We start from the raw sequence: 15,602 nt of genomic DNA on the forward strand, positions 1-15,602 counted from the left end.
AAAAGCGCGAGTTAATGGTGTATTACCATTCCCATGTACTAGAAAGATGTCTTAATGAAATATAATTGTCAACTATTCCATATGTTAATGGGAACTACATGTGAGAATTTGATATGCCTGCTTGCTCTATAAAATATCGTGAAGAGGCTCAGCGCAGAGCGCGACGTGGGGCTCGAACTCACAAACGGTGAGATCATGACCTGAGCTGAAATCAAGAGTCAGACGCTCAACCGACTGAGCCACCCAGGCACCCCTTAATTTCTTTCAAAATAAGAAGAAAAAAATGAAAATATAATAATGAATATATAACAATGAATCCATCCTGGATTATATTGATCTTTATTCCAATGTAGTCACAAAATATATTTTAATAGTTGTGTGTGTGTGTGTGTGTGTGTGTGTGTGTGTGTGTGTGTAAGAAGTAGCCTACACAGGCAAAAGTGCCTAGAGCCCTAGAATATCATAATGCAGCCCTGGTGATAATTCTCTAAAAAGTGTGATATGCAGAATTTTCCAGAAGTTACTTGTGCATGAGTATCTTTTTGTACAGTTTCTCCGAGGACCAGGGTTAAGAACATGTGGAAATATTTATGTGGTGAAATGAATACTGGAACAAGAGCTACAAGAATTGAATTTTAGTGTTATCGTCTGCCAACAAACCACGCATCTTTGAGTAAAGCCATGCAGCATCCCTGGCCCAGATTGTTAAGAAAAAATGAGGCTGTTCAATTGGATGTCTTAAATATGTTTTCTAGCTTAAAGGTAATATTATTTCATCTTTTGAATATCCTTGCTTGGTTTGCTGATTTTTTAAGTTTATGCACATAGCTTAGAACATAAATTCTGAGTGAAAGTGTATTACTCTGGGCTGAAAGTCAGAAATAAATGTTTTATGCCTGCTTTTGGCCTTAACGAACTTCTATCAAGACGTGGTGGAATTAACATCTACCAAACGTTTGCCTCTCAAACAAGAAAAACAAGAAGACATTTGGGGGTATTCCCATCTTGAATGTGTTCTCTACTTACATAGGAAGTGATTAAACTGAAAGTCTTCTCTCCCTATGATGGGGAGTGGTGCTGTGTTGGGAGCGTGGTTGGTCAAGAAGGAAAAGACAAGTGTGTCTCTCAGGTTTCAAGTGTGGGTGACCCCTTGGCTAGTTGAACTGCCAACTCACTTTTTTGGCAGGTTGAGTTTTTGGTTATTTGTAGGATACCAAAATGGAAATGCCCCACAGATGGTTCTATACGTGAGTCTAAAATTCAGGAGAGCGGCTAGGTCTGGTGTCTTATATTTGGGATTCTTCAACTTAGTGGCATCGAAGAAATAATCCTAGCGAATAAGAGAGTGAGAAGGATAGTGGGCTAAGGGTATAAGTAGGGGAAGCGTCACCTTTAGGGAGGAGTTATAGCAAGATAAGCTCCCAAAAGGGGGACAAAAAAAAAACCCAGAGAAATACAAGAACTAGAAGAGGGTATCATCATAGAAATAGAGCAGAGGGTATTATAAATGGAAATGGAGTAGAAAGATTTAAGACTGAACAAGAAAAAAGAAAACAGGTACTCATACTCATTGTAAACGAGACCATGAATAACTAAAACTTTCCTGGGAGTCAATTTGGCCTTGTGCAGCAAAACCCCCAAAATATTTACAGCCTGGAACCTGATAACTCCTTTTTCAATAATTTACGCTAAAGAAAGAATCCCAAGGAAATTGTCAAAGACTTACGTTCAGGATGTATCTAACACCTTGATATATAATTAAAAAAAAGATTAAGAATATAGAGCAAATATCCAACAGTAGAAGAATGGGTCATATGTGACACTTCATCCCATTTTATAGAATATCATGCGGCAGTTATAAGCATTTTCAAAACACATTTAAGGATATGGGAACATATTCACAGTATGATGTTTTATGAAAAACAGGTAAAAGCTACTGCTTTTTTGTGCCTACGTATCTATCTGCCTGGTGATCAAGGTATATGTGTGTACATCAGAATGTTAGCAATGCTTAGCCCCATTTAGTGTTATTACAGGTGAAGTTAATTTTCTCCTTCGTGTTTTCCTGTATTTTTCCAAATGTCATATAATTGCTACGGTCTGAGTGTTTGTGTCCCTGCAAAGCTCATAAGCCGACACTCTAACCCCCACAGGTGACGGTATTAGAAGGTGGAGCTTTGGGAGGTGCTGAAGTCTCTAGGGTGAAGCCCTGATGAATGGGATTAGTGCCTTATAAAAGGGGCTTCACAGAGCCCCCCTCCCCTCCCTGCCGTGTCGGGATCCGATCAGATGCCTGCCACCTGGAAGAAGGCCTTCGCTGACCGTGCTGGCGCCTTGATCTCGAACTCCCAGTCTCCAGAACGGTAAGAAATAAATTTCTGTTGTTTCCAGTAATGGACAGTAAAATCACCAATTTTACAGTCAGGATAAAAAGATTCCATTTTGAAACGAGAAAGCAATTAACGGCGTCAAAGACCGAGTGAAGTCTGGTCACGTAAGACTGGAACACGTATGTTCGATTTGGCACTTGGGTCATGATGTGTCCTAGGCGAAACACTTTCAGTGGAGGCGTGAGGAAGGCCGGTTTGAGAGCTTAAAACTGAAGGGAAAACTCCAGAAAGCCAGTTTTTCTGTGCTTTCAAAGGAGCTGAAAGTGGAGTAAGTGAGATCAGCTGGATGGTAGTTGAATAGCATGCAGGTGTAAGGGCCTTTTAAAATGAAAAGGTCTTCAGGTGTTTATAGACTGAAGGGAGGATCCAATAAAGAGGTCGAGAAAGATGACTGACAGAGCAAGGTCAGGGCAGATACGGGAGATTGAGTTGGGCCACCGGCATGCGTTGGCCTTGAACTGGGAAGGGACACTGCAGACTTCTGGAGTGAGGGAAAGAAAGGAAAAACCAATGAATATAGATATGTTTACAGAGAAATTGAGTGAGACCTCCCTGATGACCTCAATTTTTTCACCGATGTAAAGGCAAGGTCATCTGCTGAGAATGAAATCAGCAGTTGTCGGGAGGAAGGACTTGGGGTAAGTATTGAAGTTCCGGGACAGTCGTGGGGAGCGGAAAGAGAGCTGACCAAGGCTAAGGAAAGCGACAGCAAGGTTGTACTGGGAGGCTCACCGCATTTGGACACGGTAAACGTGTGGGACCATCGCGTGTGACTATTTTTACATTCCTTTAACAGAGCGAAGCCACCAGGCGGGAAACAAAGTGGTGCGCAAAACGAACAGTAGAAAGTGGTGAGCAGCAGGCAGGAGGCTAAAAGTGGGGCGGTGTGTCAGCGATGACAAGATTCGGGGCCTGAGCTTCTGCACAGGGAGCTCAAGCAGTGGCAGGCCGTTGTGTGGGACAAGGCGTCTCCGCGAGTGTTGAACAACTTAAGACGGAGAGGAGTTGGTTAACGCCGGAGTGAGGTTTCAACAGGCTCCATGGTTGAATGGGGCCAGTTGTTAGAGAAGTCAGGTTGTGAGTTCCAGCCCTGCACCAGGCTGTCTCCTGTCAGCGCAGATCCTCTGTCCCCCGAGTCTCTCTCTCCCCCTCCCCTTCTCTCTCTGCCCGTCCCCGCCTCAAAAAAATAAAAATATAAACAGGAAAACAAAGAAGTTAACCAAGGAATGTATAGGGGCCTTACATGCCCTCAATTTGTACCAAGTGGTTTGGGGGCCTTCGTTATAAAAAAAAATCTCTAATATGTTCAATTATTGTATTTCTACTTTCTAAAAGCCATGGAATCTCCTAAATTTTGTGTTCTGAACTCATATTCATGTCACATTTATCGAATATGTAGTCGAGGAAAAAACTCTGATTTTTGAAGAGCTCCACTTAGGTTGTTTTTTATTCCCTCCTGGAAGAAGATCTATATCCGGGTTCCCCCTCCCAGTTATTTAACTTGGAAAGAGACAGCCAATCTTAGAGATTTTTGGGGTGCCTGAGTGGTTCATTTGGTTGAGCCGCTGACTCTTAATTATGGCTCAGGTCACGATGCCAGGGTTGTGGGTCTGCTTGGGGTTCTCACTCTCCTATGCCCCTCTCCCCCACTCGCTCTCAGTCTCTCTCTCTTTCTCAAATTAAAAAAAAAAATAGCTTCCGTGTGGCCAATATCTAAACGCTAGTCTATCCCTCTGGTTGGAAAAGCCTCCGTTATGCATCGCTTTTTCCGGGCTTCCTTGGAGCTGCGGCCTGGACGTGTGACCTGGGCCTGACCTATGAGCTGTGCACACAGCAGACTTGGAATCGGTGACTCGGGGGACAAAGAGGCTGGGACAGAGGCATTTTGTTTTTCTGGCAGTAACAACCAGAAAAATGCGGTATTAGGAGAGGGTGGCAAGCGACTGAAATGTAGCTCTCCTGACGCCAGTGCCACGGGGTGGTTTTGACCGTGTTCCAGCCCGTGGGGCCCTCCTTGCTCCTCGCCTTTTCCTGAGCCCGTTCCTCAAATCCTCCCCGTGATTTTGTGACCTACTACGTGGTCTTTCAGCCAATTCCTTTTCTCTTAAGTCTGCCAGAGTTGGTTTCTGGTGGTGGCAACTTGGAGACAACTTACTCTAGTTGCTGAGTGTTCTGAACGTAAACTTACCCGGTGACCCAGCCATTCTCCTTGTAGGTTTAAAGCACCCAGAAATGCAAACATGGACTAGGATGTCCAGAGCAGCCTCGTAATCAAAGACAAAAACTGGAAACCACGCAAAGGAACATCAACATTTGTCCACTGCGGGAAAATAAATACACAGATCGTGGCAAATGGTTCGAATACCGTACAAAACAGTGACAATGATGAACTGCGATTGCAACAATACAGATGTGTCTCAAACCAAATGCTGAGCGGAAGAAACCAGACAACAAAAAAACACATGCCTGTTAATTTCATTTATGTGCAATGTAAAAACGAGCAAGATAATATGATATTACAAGTGAGAGTAGTATTGCTTTCGTAGAGGGGAAAGTAACTCGGAAGGGGCACAGCGTGAGGATTTCCAGGTCTCTGGTCACGTTCTGTTACTTGACCTGTACGATGATATTGTGGCCGTGCTTCGTTTTGGGGAATTCAGACACTGCTCTTAAGATCAGTGACCTTTTCTATCTGTGGTTATCAACGGAAGTGCATATGGAGCAAGGAGAACAGAGGCTGAGACAGATCAAATAAACTGCTCAACATCATATGAATGTTCGCTTAACCAGGCTGCCAGATGCCCACTCGCAAGCTCTTAGAATCGCCCCCCAACATTCTTGGCAGGAAGGCCTTACAAGCATCCTCGAGTGAAAACGTGAGGTTCGGAGGTTTGGGTACCTGGCCTGCATCTTGAAGCTAGTCTGCAGGGGATGGAGCCATAATCTTTGTAGACTCAGTTTCGATGTGTTTTCAATGCACGGCCTAGTTTGGAAAGTGGAGAGACAGATCATACTGGCAGCATACAAATGGCATGGATAAAGACTTGATCTACTGCTGATGCAAAATGGTATCCATGAGTCACTTACACGGAAGTAAACAGCCAGGGTACAGATGACCACGAATGGTATGCTACCATCGGCGTACAAGTTGCACATCTTTGTGCGTGTGTGCGCGCGCGCGTGCGTGTGTGTGCATTTGCGTATTTTCTCTTAAGTATTAAGTATTTCTGGAAGCCGCGCCAAGAAACTGGTGACACTGATTGCTTCTGGGAAAGTGAGCAGGTTGGCTGAGGGACAGAGGTAGAAGAAAGAATTTTACTGTAGACTCTATAAATCATTTAAGTTTTGAAGCATGGGAAATGTGTATTTTATTTATTTGTTTATTTAAGTGAGAGGGGGAGAGAGAGAGAGAGAGAGAGAGAGAGAGAAGGCACAAGCAGGGGAGAGGAACAGAAGGAGAGAGAGAAAAAATCCTAAGCAGATTCTAAGCTCCGCACAGAGTCCGATATGCGGCCCAGTCCCACAACCCTGAGATCATGACCTGAGCTGAAATCAAGAGTTGGACCCTCAACCTACTGAGCCACCCAGGCCCCCTGTACTGTGCATTTTCAAATACATTTAAAAGTCTTCATTTGTCCTGCAACCAAAAGTGTATCTCCCCAGGGGAATGTATGAGCAGTGCCTAGAGGTGGAGAATTCAGGATTTTTCAGGGACTCAGTTGATGTGTTCAATTTGGGGGAACACGGTTTTCCTTTGTGTTTCCGGCTCTTAATCTTAACAGTGACGTAAGATAGGTCTTAGCTCCTTCTTCGCACTTGTAGGAGGTCAGTGGCATGATAGGTGGCACTAGAACATGACCCTCTCCTCTACCTGTTTCTCCCCTTTCCTAATTAATTGTATCCGCTGTTTTTTCCATGTCTCGCCCCTCCTCATTCCAGACCTCACAAACACCCATTACCCACAATTTGAAGAGCCTCTCCAATTGGAAGGTGTGCAGCCTTAGGCCTAGTATTTTGTGTGTGTGACCAAATTTTAAAACATGTAGACAGTGGGCAATAGGGCCTCCCTATGTTGACCATGCAAAAGAATAAGTTGTGTGAAGCACAGGGATCCTTTCTTTGGAGAAATTCCTTAACAGAATTTGAAACATCGTGAATGAATGGACCGAGTGAGATAAGGAGCCCTGCCCGTACACATTCAGTATTTGGAAGGACCCTTGGCTTTGTTTTGTCCTCACAGTCGGTCCCCAGGGCTACCAGAGGCAGAGTTAATCTCTAGACCACCCATTTTACTATGGAACTCAAGGAACGGCGTATACTTTGGAAAGCTCGGTATGCATTGTTTTGATTTTTTTAAGACCTCATGTAATACCACAATACATACGGAGGCAGACAGCACCATCTACAAATTAACCGTCCTTCCCTGAGCATGTGGGCATTAACCAGTTGTCACGTAACTCTGCGTCCTCATCGTGTCAGGCCTCCAGTGTACCCAGAGGATTCCCCACCTTGCAGATCTGCTCCTACCTCTCTTTTTCCATTCACCAGTCCTTCAGGTAGCCACACAGCTTTACATGAGGACAGCATACACACGTAAAAATACATTGGGAGAGAAATCAGTTACAGTCATCAGTAAGATGTACATGAAGGTATTTTTTAACTGATGTTGAATGGGAACTGCAACGTTTCAAGGACATCAGAGCGATTGGCAAGCCTATGTTAATGGACGAAGCTTTTTGTGGGAAAACACGTCAAGATAGAACAGTCAAACCGGCAGAATTTTAAAACTGTACTACCTTAGCATTTTCAGCATTGCTTTGGCATTTTAAAGTAGGGCTCAGTGACAGTGCAGGTAATCTCAGTTATTAGTTAATATGGGCACCTTGTCAGAAGTGAACTTTTTTTCTCTAAATGGTTTTAAAGATGTGTTGATTCATTTCAGATTTTTTACTGGGGTGTAAGAGATACGTGGTAAGGCACACAAACCTCAAGTCTTCAACTCGAACTTCTGTGCGTGGGTGCGCGTGTGTGTGGAAGACGGAAATACACACAATTCACAAAGTCAGCTTTACAAAAACGAATCTTAGTTACTTTGTGAAGTAATAATTAATGGTAGTAACAATGTGAAAAACACTTGTAGTTCTTCAAAGCCCCTTTATGTACATTATTTTCACCAAGGGTGGCAACCACCTGTGAGAAGGGTAAAGGGGATGTTATTCATGGGGTGAAATCGAATAAAGTAAGGGACAGAAAGCTTAAGTGAGCTTGTATGAAGACGTGTTTCTTCATTCCAAAAGTGCTGATACATATCAATAATGAGATACTGACCTTCCAACGTACCGTTCTCCTTTGCCGTCTCAATTTATTTATTCCTCTTTGGAAACAATAGCGAATGTCCTCTCTTGTGCTCACCCCCTAGTATTCACAAAATGAAATCAGTGCACAATGGATCTAAATATTTTCTTGAATTAAATCCAACCATCTCAAAATGAGCACAAGATTGAATATTCTCCAGTGGCTTGTGACATCAGCTGAGCGACATGAGTGAATTACAGGGCTATCTCTTACCCAATATGTCTTATTTAATTTTCGGATTCAGGCAGGCAAATTGACCATGTATACTTGCTTGTGTCAGTAGCTAATTTTAGATCACTATTCTAATTGGAAATGGCATGCCCCTTTAGCTTGTCATGTGAGAATTCACATTTTCTGATTAATGTGATTCATTTATATTAGATTTGACTCGACAGAATGGCAATGTGTAATATAGGAGGCAAGTATGGCAGGATTTCTCTCTCTCTCTCACTCAGTCACACTCCTTATAAATGATCCAGTCAAGGCATCAGGCTGCAGTGTCTTCCGTTTAATGAGATAAATTTTGAACTCACACCTATTCTGATGTGACTTCCGTGGTATTTGCATACCAGTCAGGCAACCCTTATCAGAGGGGGCAATTTTATCCGTAGTCCTATATTTACATTCATTTATGGCAAATGGACAACCCGCTGTGATAGATAGGTTGCTCTTTCGTTACTGTTGTTGTGTGTCTAAACTGCAGATTGGAGAAAGCTGGACATTCCTGTTCCCGATGCAATTTAAGGACCGTGATAGGAATTGTGAATTGTGTAAGTAGTATCTGATGTTGGGATTAGTCTGGAAAAATTAACAACTGGTGAAATGAGACTCATAACTAAAAATAAAAGGAAATGTTTGAAAGACTTAAAGGGAAAACATACCAGGTTAGGAATTCCTGCTACTAAAAGGAAAAAAAATACTTTAACAACTTAGGAGTTTTATATACTCTATGCCCCTCCTTTTATTATGTTGAAGTATGTTCACTCGAAACCTACTTTGTTGAGCCTTTTTTTTTTGTCATGAGAGGATGTTCTACCTTGTCAAATGCTTTTTCTTCATCTATTGAATGATCCTGTGTTCATTCCCTTTCTTTTATTGATGTGATGTTTTATCACATTGATTGATGAGCAAATATTGAACCAGTCTTGCAACCCAGGAATAAATCCCCCTTGATCATAGTGAATGATTTTTTTTAATGTGTTCTTGAATTTGGTTTGTTAGTATTTTCAGGAGGATTTTTTGCATCCATGTTCATCAGAGATCTTGGCCTGTAGTCCTCTTTTTTTGTGGTATCTTTATCTGGTTTTGGTATCAGGGTAATGCTGGCTGGCCTCATAGAATGAATTTGGAAGTTTTCCTTCCTCTCCTATTTTTTGGAAGAGTTTGAGAATAGGTATTAACTCTTCTTTAAATGTTTGGTAGAATTCGCCCGTGAAGCCATCTGGTCCTAGACTTTGGTTTGTTGGGAGTTTTTGATTACTAATTATTTTCTTGCTGGTCATCGGTCTGTTCAAATTTTCTACTTCTTCCTGTTTCAGTTGTGGGAGTCTGTATGTTTCTCGGAATATCTGCTAGGTTGTCCAATTTGTTGGCATATAGTTTTTCATAATACTCTCTTACGATTGTAATTCTGTGGTGTTGGTTTTATTTCTCCTCTCTCATTTGTGTTCTCATTAATTTGAGTTCTGATATTTATTATTTCCTTACTTCTGCTGGTTTTAGGTTTTGTTTATTGTTCTTCTTAGCAATGATAGGTTGTTTATTTGAACTTTGTTTTCTTGCTTATTGAGGTAGACCTGTATTGCTGTAAACTTCCCTCTCAGAACTGCTTTTGCTGCATCTCCGAAGTTTTGGACCATTGTGTTTTCATTTTAATTTGTTTCCATGTACTTTTTTATTTCTTCTTTTATCTCCTGGCTGATCCGTTTGTTGTATAAGCAGCGTGTTATTTAACCTCCACGTGTTTGTGGCATTTCCAGAGTTATTCTTGTGGTTGACTTCCAGTTTCATAGTGTTGTGGTCAGAAAAGATGCTTGGTATGGTTATGATTTGAATCTTGTTGAAATTGTTGAGGCTTGTTTTGTGGGCTAATGTGTGATCTGTTCTGGGGAATGTTTTGTGTGCACTTGAAAAGAAGGTGTATTCTGCTCTTTTAAGATGGAATGTTCTGAATATATAAAGTCCAAGTTGTCCAGTGTATCATTCAAAGACATTGTTTCCTTGTTGATTTCCTGCCTAGATGGTCTGTCCATTGATGTCAGTGGGTGTAAAAGTCTCCTACTATTACTGTATGATTATTGATTAGTTCTTTTATGTTTGTTATCAATTGTTTTATGTATTTGAGTGCTTTCAAGTTGGGTGCATAAATACTTAGAATTATTATATCTTCTTGTTGGATTGTCCCCTTGAGTATGTTATAGTGACCTTCTTTGTCTCTTGTTATAGTCTTTGTTTTAAAGTCTTTCTTGTCTGATATTAAGTACTGCTACTCCAGTACTTTTCTTTTGACATTCATCTGCACAATAGCGGTTTCTCCATCCCCTCAGTTTGAATCTGCAGGTGTCTTTAGGTCTAAAGTGAGTCTCCTGGGTTTGTGTGTGTGTGTGTGTGTGTGTGTGTGTGTGTGTGTGTTTGGTTCTTTCTTTCTTTTTTTTTTAATCTTTATTTTTTTGAGAGTGAGAAAGACAAGAGTGTGAGCAGGGTAGGGGGAGAGAGAGAGGGAAACACAGAATCCGAAGCAGGCTCCAGGCTCTGAGCTCTCAGCACAGAGCCCTATTTGGGCTCAAACCCATGAACCGCCAGATCATGACCTGAGCTGAAGTCGGAGGCTTAACTGACTGAGCCACCCAGGCGTCCCTAAAATGAATCTCTTGTAGGCAGCACATAGATGGGTCTTGATTTGTTTATCCATTCTGTCACCCTGTGTCATTTGATTGTAGCATTTAGGCCATTTACATTCAAAGTAGTATATGATAGATGTGTACTTAATGCCATTTTATTGTTTCTGAAGTTATTCTCTGATCCTTTCTTGTCTTTATTTCTTTGATGGTTTGTTGGATTTCTTTAGTGATCTACTTGGATTTCTTTCTCTTCATCTTCTGAATATTTATTAGTGGTTTTTCAAATATGGTTACCGTTAGGTTTATATATAACTTCTGCATATAGCTGTCTATGCTAAATTGATGGTTGTTAAAGTTTGAACCCATTCTTTCCTCTCTCCTTCCTACATTTTAGGTATATGTTATTATATTTTATATCCTTTTATTTTGTGAGTTCCTTCACAGATTTTTTACAGAAATACTCATTTTTACTGCTTTTGTGTTTCTAACCTTTATACTGTCGCTTTTGGTCTCTTTACTCAGAGAGTCCCCTTTAATATTTCTTGCTCGTTTAGTAATCAAAAACGCCTTTAGTTTTCGTTTGCCCGGGAAACTCTTTACCCCTCCTTCTATTCTGAATAATAGCCTTGTTGGATAGAGTATTCTTGGCTACAGATTTTTACCATTCAGCACTTTGAATATATCATGCCATTCCCTCCTGGCTTGCCAAGTTTCTGTTGAAAAATCTCTTGCTAGCGTTATGGATATTCCCTTATAAATGAATTGCTTCTTTTGTCTTGCTGCTTTTAAGATTTTTTCTTTATCACTATATTTTACAATTTTAATTACAATATGTCTTCATGTGGGTCTGCTTTTGTTGATTTCGATGGGAGTTCTCTGTGCCCCCTGATCTGGATGTCTGTTTACTTTCCCAGATGAGGCAAGCTTTTAGCTATTATTTCCTCAAATAAGTTTTCTGCCCTCTTTTCTCTTATCTTCTTCTGGGACTCCTATAATACGAATGTCACTACATTTAATGGAGTCACTGAATATCCTAAGCCTATTTTGCATAATTCTTTGTTCTCTCTTCTGTTCAACTTTATTGCTTTCCATTACTCTGTCTTCTAGGTCACTAATTCATTCCCCTGCTTCTTCCATCCGGCTGTTCATTCCATCAAGTGTGCTTTTCATTTCGTTTATTGTGCCCTTTATCTCTGCTGTGTTGTTTCTTATCTCTGTGTGAAGGGCCCCTCTCATGTCTTCCCCCTCTTTTCTAAAGTCCAGTGAATATCGTCATGATGATTGTTTTAAATTCTTCATCAGGCAGCTTACTTACATCTGTACTGCTTAGATTTCTGACCATGGATTTGTCCTCTTCTTTCATTTGGGATACATTTCTCTGTCTCCTCCTTTTTTTCTGCCTCTCTAGAGGTGTCTCTCTGTGTTAGGAAAGTCAGCTGTGTCTTCTGGTCTCGAAAGTAATGACTTTATGAAGAAGAGGCCCTGGAGTGCCCTGCAGTGCAATGTCCCAGGCAGGGACCCAGGGACCCAGGCAGGCCAGCTCTGAGGCAACGTGCACACTGGGGAACTTGGGAACAGGACAGTGATGCTAGCAAAATTTGCACTGGGTCGCTAGTCCTGTGCCAGATCCCCTGAAGCAGTGAGGCTGTGCCTGGGTGCAGCTGGCGGCATGCGGCTGGGCGCGGCCCCGGTGATGGCTGGGCGCAGTTGAGCCTGGCACGAGATGGTGCCTGGGCGTGCACGGCTGGACACGGTGCACGGTGGCAGCCGTGCACCTGGCGGCTGGGCACGGCACAGCAGTGAGGGCCCGGCGCCAGCCTTGGCTGGGCGGGGCGTGCGTGGGGCTTTAACCAAATTGCCCTGAGCCCAGGTCAGAGGCTAACAGTCTTGAAGTGGGTGGGTCCTTAGGAGAACTCGTGGGTGTGGCACACCGCTAGCAGCTTAGGTCACAAGTGTCTGTGCGGTGCCACGGCCTGCAGGTGGATGCGTGCTGATGCCGAGGGGTAGGGGAGGAAAATGGCACCTGCCAGCTCCCTTGTTTTCCAAGTGGCCTCCCAGCAGCCTCCGAAATCAGTATGAACCGGTCTGTTCCCCGTTGGCCCCAGTGTTGGGGATACATCGTCATTTTTATGTCGTGTCTCCATTCAGGCTGCTGCGTGTTTAAGGGGGACAGCACAGCTCTCACTCGCCTTCCGGACTCGCCCCGTGCCGAGTCGGCTGACTTTTAAAGCTCCGGGTTGTAAGCCCTGCCGCAATTCAGCCCTTCTGGTTTTTAAAACCAAACGTCACGGGGACAAGCGTTCCCCGTGTGACCTCCCTGGCGCGAGGGCCCATTTCTCTGCCCCCTTTCCGTGCTTGCAGCTCCCTCCCCCCTGGGGCAGCCTGCCTCCACCTTCCTGACCTTTCTAACCTTCCAGATGAAGCTCCTTCTCTCTGCTTAGTTGTAGAGTTTGTTCGGCCGGTCTTCACATTCCTCTCCGGTTTGTGGACTTGGGTGTGCGTGATGTCGAGTTGTAAACTAGGATGGGGTGAGCTCAGGTCCTCCTGCTCTGCCGTCTCCCGAAGCTCCTTACAATCCAGGTCATGAACACATCCATCCCGCCACGTACTTAGCCTTTTGTGCGTGTGATGAGAACACTCGAGATCTACTCTCGGCACATGTCAAGTATATAATACAGTACTGTTAACTGTAGTCGCCCTGCTGTACATTACATTCTCAGAACTTAGACGTCTTACAACCACAAGTTTGTACCCACTGAGCCACATCTCCCCACTTCCTCCGCTCTGCCTCAAGCCCCTGGCCACCACCATTCTGCCCTCGGCTTCGGTGAGTTTGATTGTTTTAGATTCCACGTATGAATGAGATCATACAGCATTTGTCCTGCATCACTTAACACCATGTCCTCCAGGTTTGTCCATGGTGTCACATAGGGTGAGATTTCTTTTTTTCTCATGGGTAAATATTTCCATTATATATATATATATGTATATATCACATTTTCTTCATCCGTTCACTTAGGTTGTTTTCCTATCCTAGCTATTGTGAACAATGCTGCAGTGAGTATGGGAACGCAGATACCTGTTTGCGATTGACTTTATTTCCTTCGGTCGTAGACACAGCAGTGGAATTGCTGGACCATGCGGTGTTTCCATTTGTGATTTCTGAGGAACCTCCATACTGTTTTGCACAGCTGTGGCACCACTTTCCATTCCCACTAACAGCACACAGGGCCTCCCTTTGCTCTACACCCTTGCCAGTGCTTGTTATTTCTTGGCTTTTTGGTGACAGTCATCCTAACGGGAGTGACATCCTATCTCCTTGTGATTTTGATTTGCATTTCCCTGATGATGAGTGATGTCAAAAACCTTTTCATGTATTTTTGGGCCAGTTATATGTCTCCTTTGGAAACATGTCTATTCTGAGATGCTTTACCTAAAAAGGATTGCGGGTTACTGGTGACAGTTGCCAAAGACAATTTCCTAAAAATATTTCTATTCCTCCTTGAGGTTATTCCTGCCCCATTCCCCTATGGAATCTGCTTTGGCAGGAAATGGGAATAAATGTTTATAAACTTAGAATAAGGAAAATGAGGAATTGCTCATGTGTACGGATAATCTTCATGAAGTGGTCCCAGAACTATTAAACATACTGATACTTGCTTTGTGGCAAACACAAAACTCTGAGCCACGCACGCAGAGCCGTCACAGAGCCCGTAAATGGTAGAGCAAGGGCTTGAACATAAGTCTTACGATTCCAAGTCTAATCTTTCCTCAAAACTCAGAATTCCAAAATGTACTATAATTATCCATCGCACTTACGTACTAGTGACTTAAATTGGGACTGCTAAATGAGAATTAGAACATAAATATTCTCTAATGTAGCTCGTTGTTTTAACACATCCAAATGGGTTTCATTACTCAGTATAAAATTGAGTATTGCCTTAAGCATTCTTCACAATTGGGTATTTCCAAGAAGGCAGATGATCGCCGCATTGTGTAATGTCATTGGGTAGGAATTGATGTGCTGTGAGACCACTGATGGTGAGTGAAATTTTTCCAGATGTTTGTTCCACCAAACAAAGGAAGATTACGCATGGTGAATACTAACATATATTATATCTTAACATTCATTGTTTCCTTTGAGTGATAATTCTGCATCTCATATTTGCTGCTAGACTTAGGGACTCTCAATACTATTATACGCTGTGTGGGGTGGGGCGTATATGTTGACATGAACTAAGTGTTGATAGCTTAGCCTGAGATTGGAAAATACTGTCTTCCCTGTGTTCTGTGCAAGTTAGTGCCTGTCATCATATCTCATAGATACAAATGCAATAAAATACATGCATTTAGTTTGAATTATTATGGACAATTTAAGAGTGAATAATGTCATCAGTTTATAGCACCGGCATTGGTACCTGTACATCTACTTTTAAATATAGTCTTTTTTTTTTATTGGAGTATGATTAACATACAATATTACCTTAGTTTTCAGGTGTAGAGTCTTTGCACAAGGTAGGTGTCATATGTTATTGAAACATCCGTTGGGACGCCTGGGTGGCTCGGTCAGGTAAGCGTCTGATTTCAGCTCAGGTCATGATCTCACGGTTCGTGGGTTCGAGCCCCACGTCTGGCTCTGTGCTGACGGCTCAGAGCCTGGACCCTGCTTTGGATTCTGTGTCTCCCTCTCTCTCTGCTCCTCCCCCGCTCATGCTCTGTCTCTCTCTCTCTCTCTCAAAAATAAATAGACATTAAAAAAATTTTAAACACCCATAATGAGGAAATCCAGAATGACGGCAGATATTCTAGAACTTAGAGTTCAACCCTTCCTCGCGATTCCTTTGCTATGGCCATAACCCACAACTTACTGTATCAGCCTGAGACTTGTACAGTAGTTGCACGGCTAGCTTTCGTGAGTCTGGTCTTGAGCCAGCCAGTTTGCCTTGACTGTGGTTAATAGGAGTCATTTTTCTTAGGGGCTACTGTAATTACGCTCCTTTCTTGCTCAGCACATGTC

The 15,602-nt window shown here is 42.7% G+C and overlaps 1 protein-coding gene across 3 annotated transcripts in view; it reads left to right on the plus strand.

Annotated features, from left to right (window-relative positions):
- LOC109496468 overlaps positions 1–15,602 on the plus strand; it is a 348,709-nt gene that overhangs the window by 73,308 nt on the left and 259,799 nt on the right. For all 3 annotated transcript variants that reach the window (XR_006592828.1, XR_006592829.1, XR_006592830.1), the window contains exons 4-5: positions 551–762; positions 2,154–2,363. The gene's annotated coding sequence lies outside the window, so the exon portion shown is untranslated. The remainder of the gene's footprint in view (positions 1–550; positions 763–2,153; positions 2,364–15,602) is intronic.

This window comes from Felis catus, chromosome X (assembly GCF_018350175.1).
Source record: "Felis catus isolate Fca126 chromosome X, F.catus_Fca126_mat1.0, whole genome shotgun sequence".
Taxonomy (NCBI): domain Eukaryota; kingdom Metazoa; phylum Chordata; class Mammalia; order Carnivora; family Felidae; genus Felis; species Felis catus.